The sequence below is a fragment of the Vombatus ursinus genome, unplaced genomic scaffold, assembly GCF_900497805.2.
Source record: "Vombatus ursinus unplaced genomic scaffold, bare-nosed wombat genome assembly UNPS02014832.1, whole genome shotgun sequence".
Classification (NCBI taxonomy): domain Eukaryota; kingdom Metazoa; phylum Chordata; class Mammalia; order Diprotodontia; family Vombatidae; genus Vombatus; species Vombatus ursinus.
This window is the reverse complement of record NW_020954610.1, coordinates 40,075,917-40,092,134: the sequence shown is the minus strand read 5'-3', so window position 1 is coordinate 40,092,134 and position 16,218 is coordinate 40,075,917. Positions and strand designations below refer to the sequence as shown.

At 37.6% G+C, this 16,218-nt stretch overlaps 1 protein-coding gene across 2 annotated transcripts in view; it reads left to right on the top strand.

The window, feature by feature from the left end:
* The window catches only part of PIP5K1B (phosphatidylinositol-4-phosphate 5-kinase type 1 beta), a 329,210-nt gene that overhangs the window by 207,080 nt on the left and 105,912 nt on the right, over positions 1-16,218 (top strand). The gene's annotated exons all lie outside the window — the stretch shown is intronic.

Below are 16,218 nucleotides of genomic sequence, written 5' to 3'. Positions count from 1 at the left end.
TCTTGTGTGGAAGGGAGAGCATCATCCTGACTACTACTAGTCCTTGTTTTGGCAAATTAGTAATAATAAGAACTTTGCTCTAAATAAAGTAAACATGGAGATTTTCAGTCTGGAATGAGTTAATAAAGGATAAGGCATTTACTAAGGAAGGGCTTACTATGTACCAAACTCTTTGCTAAGAGTTGGGAATATGAAAACAAAACAAAGATAGCTTTTTCCCTCATGGAGCTTACATTCTAATAAGAAGAGACTACACACACTATAGTGGTAGCCAGGAAGGAGAATATCTTGATTCAGAAATTTTACAAGGAAGGTGAAAAGGGTCACAGGAAGGTAAATGAACATACTTCTTGCAGGAGCAATGAAAGATGATTTAATCACGGTTCCAAAATGTGTTAAGACAGACCCATATGGTGGTAATGTAATTAATTGGCACTGAAGGAATACTATCTCAGTACCCTTATTTCCCTACAGAAAAAACAGTGGCAGAAATTTTGTTTTCCTTCTACCTTTGCTGTAGGGAAATTAGTCAAACTAACTGAGAATAGATATTTGGGACTAATATAGTGATTAAGCAGATAAGCTATATGCAATTCTTGAGGGAAGAGGGATTCCTAATGGGGAGAGAGTTTTGGAAGCAGATTGCATGATAATGTAAATAAGTGGATCCCAGGAGGTCCATGTGTGGACACAAACCAATTATGGAAAGCATTTGCTGAAATTGCTTTCTGTTATCTGGATGAGAAGCAATCAGGAGCTGGGACTCAAGGGCTTCAAGTACAAAAGCTTATTATGTGCAAACTTGGCCTAAGTAACTACCCAAAACTAAGGCCAAGGGATGCTTAGGGGAGATTTTTACATGGTGGAATTGCTCAAAATGTATATTGGGATCTATGTCTAGAAAAAGTCTGAAATTCATCCTACATTGGCTTTTGTCAGTTTAATGGTCGTGGGACAAACAAATCCTCTGGGAAGAGAGCCTCTTTTAACAAAGTCAGCCTAAGCACAGAGTGGATTGGGAAAAGTTCCAGACTTCTTAGTGCTGGGTCACTAACTATGGTGGCTGTTAGCTGAGAAAGTCTGTGGTAGTATTAGGAACAGGTCAAGGGAGGGCTGTATTTGCTGAACTTGCAACAGTCCAGTCACATGTGAATATGAGAGGAATTCCCTGGGCCATGTCCATATGTCCATATCATCTATAGAGAGGAAATAATATGAACATAGAAAAGTAAATATAAAATTTTATACAAAGTAATTTCAAAAGAAACTGGGAAGGAATTAGTAACTGGGCTTATCCAAATAGGCCTCATATAAGATGTGGACCTTGAGCTCAGCCTCAAAGAAAAGTAAGAAGGATGAGAGATGGAAAGGAGATGAGAGTGCATTCCAGATGAAGAATACTGACCCAGCAAAGAGACAGAAGAGGAAATGTACTTTTTAGAGGCAGCTGGGTAGCAAAGTGGATAGAGGTCTGAGCCTGGAGTCAGGAAGATCTGAATTCAAATCTGGGCTCAGACATTTACTAGCTGTGTGACTCTGGGCAAGGCACTTGACTTCTGTTTGCCTCATTTTCCTCAACCGTAAAATGGAGATAATAGTCGCACTTACCTCCCAGGGTTGTTGTGAGGATTAAATGAGATAATATTTGTAAAGCACTTAGCATAGTGCCTGACACATAGTAGGGTGCCATATAAATGCTAGTCATTATTATTGTTATTATCATTATTTTCCAGGAAACAGCAGTAGGCCAGTTCGGTGGGAACATACGAAGGAAAGTAACATGCACTAAATCTCGGGGGGGAGTTGGCTAGAGACAAATGGTGAAGGATTTTAAATGAATAGTCAGTATGGGAGTAACTTCTGTGCTGTGACCACATATGGCTTCTAGGTCATTGAGGGACATCCTGAGAAGGAGTAATTATGTCTCCTCCAAAACACTTCATGAAGAATGGGGGGAGTCCATCTTGTTTGGCTGGAAGGGATAGAGTTGCCCCTACCATACTGCAATAGAGTAAGTAGGGAAATCATTCCTAGGCCCTCGGCCTATCTACTATGAGTGACAGTGCTTCTGACAGTGAAGTGTATTCTTTGGGTTGCATCCTTTTCACTTAATAGAGGTATAATTCTATAGGCTTTTGTTCCCAAAAAAATAGTTAAGTGGCATCAAATTAGGTCTATAGAAAAAAAAAAAGGAGGGAGGTATTTTTAAGAGGATGATTAGTGAGCCTCTACAAAAGGAAGAGGCCAATATGGCTTTATCGAGAAGAAGACATGACAGACTAACTCTCTTTTTTCTTTTTTTTTTTTGACATGCTAACTAGACTGGTATATGAGGAGAATGCTGTTGATATAATTTGCCTAGGTTTTAGCAAATCTTCCCATCCTATTCTTGTTCTAATGATGCAAAATGCAATGATGATGCAATTAGGTAGATTTCCAAACTGGTTGAATGACCAGAAGCAAGAGTTAATTAATTGTTCAGTATTGTCTGGGAGGGAAGTCTATAGTGTTATGTCCAAGGGATCTGTTCTGGGCCTGATGGTATTTAGCATTTGTTTGGTTTGGTTTGGTTTTTTAATCAATGACTTGGAGAAAGGAATAGATTGCATACTTATCCAGTGTGCAGATGACACCAAGCTAGAAGGGATAGCTAATTCATTAGATGATAAAGCTAAGAGACCAAAAGGTCTTGACAAGCTAAAAACAATGGGTTGAATCTAATAAGATTAAATTTAACAGAAATAACCATAGTCATATACTTGAGTTCAAAAGAAATCAACTTCATAATTATAAGATTAGAGGAATGGTCACCAAGCTCTGAAAAATGTCTGACAGTTTTAGTACGCTGCAAGCTCAACAGAAAACAACAGTGTGATATGACAAGCCAAGAAAGCTAATGCAAACCCGCCAAGCCTGTGTTTAATAGAAGCATAGTGTCCAAGACTAGGGAGATGATGGTCTTGCCAAACTGTACCCTGGTCAGTCCACATGTGTGTTATTGTATTCAGTTATGGGTGCTACATTTTAAGAAGGACATTGCTAGCTAGACATAGAGCTATATAACCAGCAGTTCTGGTTCTCAAGGTAAACACCACAAAACATATTCAATGCAAGCATTAAAACAAGTTTGCTTGCTCAGGGATACTTAGTGAGAGGTATCAGAACACAAAGTCCCACTGGGAAGAAAGCACCTGGCGGGTAGATAGGGGAGAGTGAACACAGATTCCCAGACACCTTCTGAATCTTGCTGACGAGGAAATGAAATGAGGACGGGCTGGAGAGGAATTGGCCTTGAAGTGATGTGCAACCCCTTTAGGATGAAGAGGAGTATCTCATTTGGTATCTTCCCATTTTAACTAATTATTCTTGCTAAGTTAAGTGATAAGATTGGTTGTTCCTAGCTGATAAAGGTATAAAAGTGCTGTCTGATCTCTCTAAATTTCAGCACCTTTGGACAAAGCCTCATCAGCCCACCTGAGTGGTAGCTCTAGCTGGAGCTAGAAGAGGGAAACTAGGCAGGTGAAGATCCTCAAGATCATACCATGTGAAAACTGATTGAAGGAACTTGGTGTTTATCCCAGAACGCAAAAGATTTAGGGGAGGGGAGGGACAAGGGAAAGCCATAGTAACTGTCTTCAGTTATCTGAAGAGCTATCATATCAAAGACAGAATAGAATTGTTTTGCTTAGTCTCAGAGGGTTGAAGCTACAAAGAGACAGATTTAGCATTAAGGTAAGGAAAAACTCCCTCTTAATTTGTATTATCTAAAAATGGAGGGGCAGCTAGGTGGCACAGTGGATAGAGCACCAGCCCCAGACCAAACACTTGACACTTACTAGCTGTATGACCCTGGGCAAGTCACTTAACCCCAATTGCCAAATAATAATAAATGAATGAATAAATGAATGAATGAAAATGCAATGGGTTACTTCAGAAAATAGTGGATTCCCCTCTGTGGACATCTCTTAAAAGCTGGACAACCTGGGGCAGCTAGGTGGCTCAGTGGATAGAGCACTGGCCCTGGATTCAGGAGGACCTGAGTTCAAATCCGGCATCAGACACGTAACACTCACTTAGCTGTGTGACTCTGGGCAAGTCACTTAACCCCAATTGCCTCACAAAGAAAGAAAGAAAAAGAAAGAAAGCTGAATAACCATTTATGTTGTAAAAGTATCCGCCATGTATGAGTTGCAGTAGATGGCCTCCAATCTTGAGATTCTATGGTTTTTTTTATGCTTTTTAGGACAAATAGGGATTGGGAACAATGGTGAAGCCATGAATGAATGTGGTAGAGTAGGAAGCAGGTTTAGGATTCATGTGAAAAGTTGTGGGTTACTGCTGAAGGAATATTGTGCTTCCATTCATTTATTCATTCATTGAACATGTAGTTAGTGCCTACTATTGTGAGACAGTGTGGTTTAGTAGAAAGAGGACTGGTCTTCGGGGATGAAGACCTAGATCTGAATCTTGGCTCTGTCACCCTGGACAAGTCACTAAAACGTCTTCATGTCTCAGTTTCTTCCTTTATAAAATGAGGATGATACTGGATTATTGAATTTCCTGGGGCATTGCGAGGAAAACACTTTGTAAACATCTGAATGCTATATAAATGGGAGTTATTAATGAGTTCCTTGCTATTCAGCAGTCTACAGTTTGGCATAAATACAGAAGAGACGCAAGGTGCTTGTAGAGGTCATAATAAGAAAGTGATGACATTCAAACTTGGGGGAATGAGGGACAGTACAGGTGAAAAATGTTACCCAAGTAGAAGTAATTTCTTAACCAAAGAAAAGCACAGAGGCAGGATGTTTAGGGAATGACAGGTAAATTAGCTTGATTAAAATAAAGGTACGGCTAGGTGGTACAGTGGATAGAGCACTGGTCCTAGAGTCAGGAAGACCTGAGCTCAAATCTGACCTTAGACACTTACTAGCTCAGTGACCTTGGGCAAGTCACTTAACCCTGATTGCCTTAAAAAAAAACAAAATCTGTTTATATATCTATTTATGTGTACATACACACACATGTATATATGCACATACACACAGATAGTATGTGAGGAAAGAACATAGAGAGGTGGAGATAGGGAGGGACTGAAACAAAATGAGATAATACTCCACTATATGATTTCAGGTCTGGAGTATTGTGAAAGCTTACATTGAGAAAGGGGGTATATTTTGGATGTCAGCTAGGGAAAAGGGCCTCAACTTGTCAGTCTGCACTCCTGGCCCAGTGTCTTTTAAGTAGCTTTTGGAAGTGAATGCCATGTATTGTTTTGTAAACAGAAGAGGTCTGTAATTTCTATGAGCTTTGAGTGATGTAACTATCAGCTGCATGCCTGGGTTGAAGCTAATGTGTTCAAAAAGGGCATTGTTTGTATTTTACTCTTTCCTATTAGTCCTTGTTAAACCAAAGGCTCTTGGTTTCCAGCCAGTTGTGATGATGTCAAGAGTGTGTTATCTCTGGATGGAAATCCAGGAATTCCCTCTTGGGCTGCTGTCAAAATGTTTTCTGGCAAACACGACAAGAAGTGGATCAGGCCAAATAAATGTCACAATGTGTGATATAATGTGGCCTCACTGGGCTGGAGGCAGGAAGAGGTTAAGAGTTGCAATGGTTTTATACATGAGGCAGATGAAGTATAAGGAATGAGAAGCATCACATAAGTCAGTAGGTATAAAACAGTTCTCACACTGAATCCACTAAACATTACACCTGTCAGGGATGCGCTTTCCCACAGAAACTACTTCATAAATGGTGGATGAGTATAGTTTAGCTGGAGCAATAGGATAGAAGGCATAGAATTATAGACTTGGAGTCAGAAAGACCTGCTTGCAAAGACCACCTCAGTCACTTATTAGCTGTGTGGCCATACAAGTCACTTTACCTCTATGGGTTTCAGTTTCCTCATCAGTAAAATGAAAGGGATGATGTAATTGGATTCTAAAGACCTTTTCAGCTCTAGATGATCCCATCAGGAAGACCTGGGTTCAGATCCTGCTTCTGCCACTTATCATGTGACTCTGGGCAAGTTTCCTAAACTCTGAGAGCCTCAGAGAACTCTCTAGAACCCATCTACTAAGTGAGAAACGTTAAATACACAAGCTACTTACTGGCCCAAACCAGATTGAAATGTAATTGGGAAATATTTAACAAAATAAATAAAAATATAATAGAACATAGATGATGTTAATACGTGGTTTTCTAAGTCTATCTACAGCCCTCAGGGATCCTTGTGTATGGTTTAGTGACTGAGTTTCTATTTGCATTTGAGACTACTGTACTGTGTCATAGACAGAGGATGGTGGATAGAATTCCATACAGGGAGTTCTCTATGCCTATGAAATTGAAGATCCTTCCTATATTCTTGTAAAGTATCGTTAAAAGGTGGCATGATGGATAGAGAAGCATCCTAAAATTCTTGAAGACCTGAGCTCAGGAAAAGTGCTGCTTGGCTATATGACCTTCATCCCCTCTCGGTGCCCTAGGCAACTAAAACTATATGGCAGTTGCCAATACGCATTGGTGGAGGGTGTTTCCTCACTGAGAGTTCTCTACAATGATGGAATCACAGGTCTGGACAAAAATTAAATTTAGTAGTCTAATTAAAATTCATTAATATTCTGAATATATTATATATCATATTCTATGTAAACATACAATACATAATATAGGTTAAAAAAACTTTTGGGAGACTGGCATGGAAACCTAACCACTGACATAAACCACTATTATAGATCTATTGGTAAGAGGTAGGATGGATACAATGAGAAAAGTTCTGAATTTGGATCCAGAGGACATGGATTCAAATTCTGACCCTGCTATTTGCCACCTGTGTGACAGAGGGCAAGTCATTTAAACCTCTTTTGAACCTGTAAAAGGAGGAATTTGGATTAGATGACCTGGAAGGGACCTTCCAGCTTTAAATCTATGCTCCTATGTTCTACTACATGCTAGTTGCTACAGTCACAGAGATCAAAAGGCAAAGTCCCTTATTGCCAAGAAGCTTACCACCTATTTGGAGAAAGAAGAAGCACAACAAAAGAACTGGAGAAGTAAACAAGGTAGCATTAAGGTTAGGGACTGAACTTATGATTTCATTGGTATAGGGAACTCGCAGGTGAGGACGTTCCTTTCACCGGTGCAGGTTGACACTCTGTAGTATTTTATCTTAGCTCCATAGAGCAGCAGTTCTCAAACTTTATTGGTCTCAGGACTACTTTCCACTCTTAAAAATTATTGAAAACTCCAGAGAGCTTTTGTTTATATGGGTTATAGCTATCAATATTTACCATACTAGAAATAAAAATGTCTTAATATATTTATGAAAATAGTTTTGATCTCACATACCCCTGAAAGGGTCTCTGGAACACCCAGAGGTCCCCAGAGCATATTTTGTGAACTGAAGGCCTAGAGCAATGAGAGGTTGAGTAACTTGCCCAGTGTCACACAGCCAGTACATGTCAGCTACAATATTTAAACTTCAGTCTTCCTTCCTTCTTGATTGACTCTATCTGCTATGCCGTGATACCTCTTTGTAGCATTAGTTAACCCCAGTTCATTTATTCATTGAATAAATACTCAACAAGCACCTACTTTGTGGGAAGCACTATTTTAGATGCTGTGTTGAATAATAGCTAGTATTTATGTAGCATTTTAAGGTTTCCAAAGCACTTTACAAATATTTCATTTTATCCTGACAACAACCCTGGAAAGTAGATGCGCTTATTATCCCCATTAAACAGATGAAGAAACTGAGGCAGACAGAGGTTAAGTGACTTACCCATGGCTACATAGGTAGCACATGTCAAGTGTTCCTAACTCCAGGTCCAGCACTCTATCCACTGTACCACCCAGCTACCTCTCTTAAAGAACTAAGACATCCCTTACCCCACCAGAGCTTGCAGTCTCATTTCTGAAATAATCCCACCATTGTTTAAGAAGAATATAGAAGAGATTTTATTCTTAAGATTATTTCACTGAAGTGGTGATTCCATACTATGCCTGGCCTTTTCAACAGATGATCACACTCGCTGATCTTGTGTCTAAACTTGAGTGTGACCCCTGAGGAAAACCTTTCCAGGAGGCAAACAAGGTGAACATAAAAGTAATCATGTGAACTGTGTTCCATACAAGTTCTAAGTGGGAGAGACAGGGGATTGGCCATGTGAGACCTATTCCAGTTGACCTTTTACAGACTGTTCCTTAGAACAACAAACCTCAAAACAGCAAATCCCTGATGTTTGATCTCTGGTGAAATGTAGTATTTGACCTCACTCTCTTAGCACTGACCACAGGAAACATGAATAAACAGAAACAGTTCCTGTGCAAAAGTTCCTTTACCTTTGACTTTGCCTTTTTTTCTGGCACTTAAACATATGATTTTTATGAGATCATGAAGAAAAAAGGGGGTTGTTCACATTGGGAAGGCAAGAAATAAAGTAAAAATCACACAAAACCAAGAAGAAAACAAATCCCAAACTGGACGGGCTGCTATTATGACCTGAAGCTTGGTCACTTCTCACCTACATTCGCAAGGATGGAAAAACACAGGAGTATATGTTGATGTGAATCTTAATGATCAAATTTTTGTAGTCCCATTCTACCAAGAACCTAAAGTCATTCAGGAAATAGTTTCGGTTAGTCTTTTGACCTTTATAAGTTCCCAACAAGAAATCCTTAAACTTTAGGGGTTGTTTGATCTCAGCTCAAGGTACAGTAGCCACTTAAGTTTTGTTCTACACATATCCTGTTCCCTATTTGCAAAACATATAGAATAAATATATATTCTGCAATGGTAAAATCAAGAGCTGGAAACCAAGTTCATCTAGACATTAAAAAATGAATTATCATTTAAGGAGGGTAATAATAATCAACCTACCCCAGTGGCAACTCAGAGGTAAAGATGCCAAGAATATACAACCCACCCAGGCACCAAACTTCCCAACCCCTTCTCTCCCACCCAGTCTCCAGCAGTATTAGACTTAGGGTATACATTGCTGAATACTTGTGACTTAACTTTCTACATCAGCATCTTATGCCTTTCTATAGGTGAAAGATTCTTAACCTGGGGCCTCTGAACTTGAACATACATGTGTGTCTATACATGTGTATGTATGTATGTGTAGGGGGAAAGAGAGAGACAACTGTACGTCAATATAATTGGTTTCCTTTTAATCCTATATATTTTATACATTTGAAAACATTATTCTAGGAAGGAGTTTCACCAGACTATCAAAAAGGTCCATGACAAACAAAAAGTTAAGAACCTCTAGAAAGGATCATTGCAGGTTATTCATTCCTCAGGTGTTCTGGATTGGGGAACAAAGAACTATCCCCATAGGAACATAAATGAGGGTTATGAACATCTTGGATTCCAGTTCATACGTATGAATCATTGCTAACTTGAGTGTCCATAAGTCAGTGACTAACTGTATTATACCAACTCTATCTTGGTGTATATTTTAATTGGCACTAATAATTTCCATGACAGAATGTGGCTGAGAAGAAATATGAAACTTCTCACTATTTTAATTAGTTTTCTAAATTGTACTTTCTGAATTATTTGTTGATACTCCCCTAAGATCATTTAGGTGAACCACATTATGACAAATACATTAGCAAGAACTCATGTTTACAACCCAATATTTCTTGTTCGTTCAAGTGGAAACCTTGCTGGAGATGAGCTTAATCATTAAATGGCTGAAATGACTTTTTTTGCATTTAATTATAATTTGGTTGTGCTGCAGTTAAATGTATTAATTTTTAAAACATGTAAAATCAGTTTTTGCTTGTCAGAGAAATACACTGTCATCATAAATACTGATAAGCACTCAGATCTATAAGAGAATAGTCTGAAGAATGTAGAAGCTCTATGAACATCTTAACTAAGCCTCAGCACTAAACACAAAAAGCTCTCACTGTAAGCACTAGATATTTTATTTTTTTAAATAAATATTTTATTAATTTTTTGCATTACTGTAATGTATTATTTTTTACATTGCTGTCATTTTCCAATGAGACCTACCTTACAAAGAATCCTCCCTTATAACAAAGTATTATGAAGCAAAATGAATGAACGTGTTGACCATGTGTGACATCTCCCTCATTTCAAACTTATAGTCTTGCCTGCCAAGAGGATAAAGGTGTGTTTCACCATCAGTCCTCTGACGTCAAGACTGGTTAGAGTTCTGGTACTTTCCTTTACGTTAGGTCATAATATAAATTGTTCTCTTGATTCTGCTGTTATTCTTACTCTGCATCAGTTCGTACAAGTATGAGGTATTTCCAAATCTTCCCAAATTTCTCTGAATTCTTCATGTTTGTTTTTTTTTCCTGGCATAATCACATTCAATTATATTCATGTGCTGCAGTTTGTTAAACTGTCCGCCAATAAAGTCAACGTGGCAGAGCAGATAGAGAGGGGACCGTGAAGTCAGGAAGACCTGGATTCAAGCTGTATTCATCTGGGAAAATCAACCTCTCAGTGCCCAAGACAATTCTATGAGTTGCAAAAAAAGTTCTGACCTGCACTGGTGGAGGGAATTTTCTTACCCATGAGTTCTTTATTCCAATGAAATCACAGGTCCACTTCCTATTCCTATTCTCCATTGGGGGAGGTGCCTATTTGATTTCCAAATTTTTACTACCATAAAAAGTGCTACTACATAGATTTGCATGGGATCAAGCACCAGTTTTTATAGGTTTTAAGTGTAAATTAAACCATGCTTTTTACAGTATTAAATTTAGTTCTATGGCTGGCATGCGAAATCTCAGTCAAAATATGGTTTTTTAGCAACAACAACAACAAAAAAAAAAACATTTCGTTTAAACAACGCATTTTCTTTATTTTATTGGTTATCATCCCAGGAGCTATAAGAGTGGGAATAAAACAACCCTGCAGATCTAATTGAAAAGGTATTGGTCTTCTAATTCTTTTTAAATTTGTTTTTTTTTCCCCATGATTGTTAGCAAATTTGGAGTCATTGCTGCTGGACTTCAATCAAATTGGGTGGTTTAATAGTCATCCTTCATTCTTTACCATTTATACTTTGACATGAAAGTCAGCTCTGTTGTACAGGAAAAATTATTAATAAGTGGTCAAATTTGGATGGGGCCAGTATGAAGAATATACCACTTAGAGATAATCTAGTAAAACCCTCTTCATTACAGATAAGGAAAGGTAGAAGAAAAAACCATTATTTTTTAAAGATATATTTTGGAAACCTTATGATTTATTGACATCATTGAATGGCTTTGTGGTATTAAGCTTAATTCTGGGCAAAATAATCTAATATTTTAAGTGGCAGTCTGGCATAGTGGGTAACTCAGAACCAGGAAAATCTGGGTTCAAGTTGTACCACTTTTCACTCCCTTGCTGTGTGACATTTGTGTAACATTAATTTCTCAGTACTCTAGACAGTTCTCAATTGCAGATAATGTGCCAACTGCACTGGTAGAGTCTCCTTATCTAAGAATTCCTTATACCAATGAAATCCCAAGTCTAGCTGTTATCTTTTTCAACAGGCATATAAGTATGTTTTCTCTTTCAAGATTGAGTGCATCTTTCTGTGGTGGCTTAGAATTGGAAATTGAAGGGATCCCCATCAATTGGGAAATGCTAAACAAACTGTGGTATAAAATTGTGATGGAATATTATTGTGCTATATTGAGTACCAGAATCCAGTTCAATTCAATATATTTGATTACTATTAGAAACATATTGGAGAGTTAGATCAATTTTTTAAAAATGTTCAAGAGTTACAGATAGACTAGTGAAAATATTCAACCTTAAAAAAATATTGCTGGGAGGACAGGAGGTTAGATAAAAGCATATAAAATTGTATTGGACATTAATGCTTAAAACTACTTAATTTAAGCCAGATAAATGGATGCACCATTTCATATGGTCAGAAAGTTCATGGCCATTGTTACCCCAAAGACCCACTATAGGATGAAAATACACAGTAAAATCTCACTTTCCCTCAATCTTAAAATACCCAGCATCCTTTCTCAGACAGATATCAAGGTAAGCTGGTATCAAAGATCCACTATTTAAATGAAGTTCCAAAAAACACAAGACTTGCAGTTAAACAGTAACCCATTAGCCAAATCTCAAAGCCAAGTCTCTGAGAGCACTGAAATGTTTGACAGCAAAGAAACTTAGGTGAGAAGAAGGAAAATGAAAGAAGTGGTGAGAAAAAAAGCAACAAGAGGGAAACTGAGATAACCATCCATAAAATTGAAAGTGCAGAGGAAAAAGAAGAATCAATCCAGTACTTTACTGTGTATACAAGGGCAGTCTATAATACCTATAGTGAAATGCCAAGATTGTCTTGGATCGTTGTTTTGCTGAGAATAGCTAAGTCATTCACAGTTCTTCGTTGTACAGTATTGCTATTACTACGGACAATGTTCTCCTGGTTCTGCTCACTTTGCTTTGCATCAGTTCATGTAAGTCTTTCCAGGTTTTTCTGAAATCATTCTTCTTGTCATTTCTTATAGCACAAAAATATTTCATCACAATCACATACTACAGCTTGTTTAGCCATTCCCCAATTGATGGGCATCCCTTCAATTTTCAATTTTTAGTCACCACAAAAAGATGCTCTCCTAATCTTAAAAGAGAAAACATATCTATATGACTCTTGAAAAAGATAACGGCAAAGTTACTTGGAAGAATACAATACTGGCTGGTTCACATTATAGGATGTCAAGTGTCAGAAATAACAAGTACTCAGAATTTTCGTTAGTCCTGATTCTAAGAAGACATTGAAACTATGGAACAATGCATTGAAACAATATGGAACAAAGCCCTTAGTGGCTTTCAACCATGTTTCATGTGGTATGTTCTCAGTAAAAGATACCCCATCTCTGGCCCAATACACATTGCAAAATTTAAACATTAGTATCTACAAATCCAACTTACTGAGCCATGAGTATTTTCTGATGGCCATTTAAAGCTAGAGATGTCATGGGTAAGCTAGACCATAGATTTAGAGATGAAGGGGGCCATAAAAGTCATCAAGTCCAGTACCTCCCACCCCATTTTACAGATAAAGCCTGAAGGGTTTAAATAATTTGCCCTTTGACACACAGGTAGTAAGTGGCAGAGTCATGATTCAAACTCAAGACCCCGACTCTAAATCCAGTACTATTTCCACTGTCTATGGCACTGATTACTGTACTCTATATCCACTGACAATAAAATATGAAGGAATGGTCTTAATATGCAACCAAAAGTCATAAGTTAGATGTAAGAATTTCTTGAAAGCAACTTTGCTAAAAAAAAAGGGGGGGGGGAGGAGCTTTGTACTCTTCTTTTAGTCTTTAAAAAATAGATTCTGATTATTATTAAATGGTTTGTCTATGTTCCTGCCTGAAGGACATCCAGACCCTTGGATTTTATCTGCTGAAGAATAAATAGCCAACCATAAATCTTCAAAATCGACTTGTAAAACTTCAGAGAAATTTTAGATAGCTGTATGTGTTCTGCCAACTGAAAAATTTTGTGATGCTGATAAATTGGTCCGCTTTGGTAATGTTTGCAAAATCCTATCCTGCTCTACCAAATGATCCTGAATTGAATGTCCCTGGGTTCAAGAAGAACAAGGCTAGGTTGATTCTCAAAGTTCTCCTCCTGGTGATTCCTCATGGTATGGAGGCACTGTAGTACAGCAGAAAGAGTGTTGCATTTAAAATCAGAGGTTTTGATCTTATGTGGCACAGTGGAGCTGTGCATTGGGCCTGGAGTCAGGAAGACCTAAGCTCAAAACAAGCCTCAAATGCTTACTAGCTGTGTGACCATGAGAAAGTTACTTCACCCTTGTTTGCCTCAGTTTCCTCAATTGGAAAATGAGGATAACAAGAGCACCTATCTTGCAGGGTTGTAAGGATTAAAATGAGATAATATTTGTAAAGTGCTTAGCACAGTGCCTGGTATATAGTAAGTGCTATATAATTGTTCCTTTCCTTCCCTTCCCCCTCCCCCTTTCCTATTTAACCTTCAGTAAATTGGTTAGCCCCTATGGGCCTCAGTTCCTCAACTGTAAAATTAAGAGATTGAATTAGATAACCTTTAAATCTATGATCTAAGGGGTGATGATATTATGCTAATGAAATAATGTCTGACAGTACCAATCATGCTGGAAAGACTTTGAATACAGGCTGGGAGATGAATCGTGGGATGTCAGCTTAGCTAAGTTCAAAGACACTCATTCCCAGAAGACTGGCCACCAAGTGGCAATTTTTCTTTCTTTTTTTTTTTTTGGCATAGTAATTTATAAAAGCACCTATTAAATAATGGAAAGTCTATAATCTGCTACAGATCTTTGAAGTATTAAAGAAGTAAGAGTATCATCACGTACAATATTATGCCATGTTTGCTTTTTTTTTAAATAGAACCTTTAGCAATTGAAATAAATGTTTCTAGAACATTCAAATACACTTGCCTGTTCTTCACAAAGCACAAGGTAATATGTTAATAGAAAAAAGAATATTTTTATTCATTCAACAAAAATTTATTAAGCATTTACCATATGTGAGGCTCTGCGTTAAGTGCTGGAGATTCCAGGACAGAAATGAAATAGTCCCTGCCCTTAATGCTCTTCCACTTTTCTGATTGATTCTATTATAGGTAGGAACACACAGCACAAAAACATTTTTGATGCATTGGTTTAGATACATTCATTCCTAGCAACAGAAGAACTTTAACAGCTGAGCTCACTGTCACAAGGCATTATTATTTTATCATTTTCATGTCTACCTATGTTACTTCATTCAAACAGTGGATGAAAATTTTAAATGTTGTTAAAAAAAGATTTCATGAGAAAGTTGATCCCACAGGCATGGTATAAGACTTTCAATCTTTTTATAACAAAGGATGTGATCTTGAATGCTGATTGAGCCAGAAATTCTGTAGAGAGTGAAATATTAAAGGGGAATTGGGAGAAAATCAGGGACTAGTATTTGCAAAAGTGGTTGTCATTAATTGAGAATAAAATGGATGGTTTAAGAATAATTCACTAGCACTAATTATTTAAATGATGGTTACTCTTCTTCTATACACAGCAAACTTGATAAAGGGGAGAGTATATAGAAGCCAACAAGGCAATGGAAATGGTCTGTTATCTTACAGAAATAAAAGAATGTTTTGAATTCTCCTGCATTAAAGTTATACCCCAGTGCTTTATTGTGGTATGACAATGTCCCTGAGTTCTTCAAGACTAATTCAAGAGAACTCAAGTTTGGACAAGGGCGAGTGTTAGAATAAATCTAGAAAAGCTTTCATATGTGGGCTTGAGGACAGAATTATTTCTGTCCTCTGAGAACCACTGTGCCTGACTTGAAAAACGTTCATTACCAGAAGGTTGGCTACCAAGTGATAATTTGGGAGGGTCATGGCAGTGCACAAAAGACTATTTAACAATGGGGCAAAGAGCTTTCTGTAAAGCAACCTGAAATGACTAAAGGAATACTCACACTGGTGAAATCACAAATTTTTGAAATATTGAAGTTATTTCAAATGATAAAAGGTTGAAGGATAGCTAATATAAGAAAGGTGATTTTAGGGGCAGCTAGGTGGCACAGTGGATAGAGCACCAGCCCTGGAGTCAGGAGGACCTGAGTTCAAATCCAGCCTTAGACACTTGACATTTACTAACTGTGTGACCCTGGGCAAGTCACTTAACCCCAATTGCCTCACCAAAAAGAAAAAGAAAAAAAAAAGATGAACTAAGAAAGGTGATTTTAGGGAATGGAAGTAAACAACTTGACTTCTGGATCTCAATTCTATTAGAAAAAGATAACTTCATCTTTTGGTTGAATAATTTCTCAAGAAAAGGGTTCTCACTCTGCATTGATGTCAGACAATTATATATCATTTACTCTATTTTTTTTTGAGGAAAAAAAGGAAAAATGGAAGAAAACAGGCTATTACAAGGGAATAAGTCAATATAATAAATTTCAGAAAATAACTGAATCTTTGATTCTAAGAGGAACAATTTTAGGAAAAAGATAGCAAGCACAATTTTGGACATTTGAAATTTGAAGTGTTGGTGGGATATATAGGCACAGATATTCTGTCTTAAGCAGCTAAGTGGTATGTTGTATAGAGCATAGGACCTAGAGGCAAGAATTCTTGAGTTCAAATTCAGCCTCAAATACCTACTAGCTGTATGATACCAAACAAGTCACTTAACCGCTGTCTACCTCAGTTTC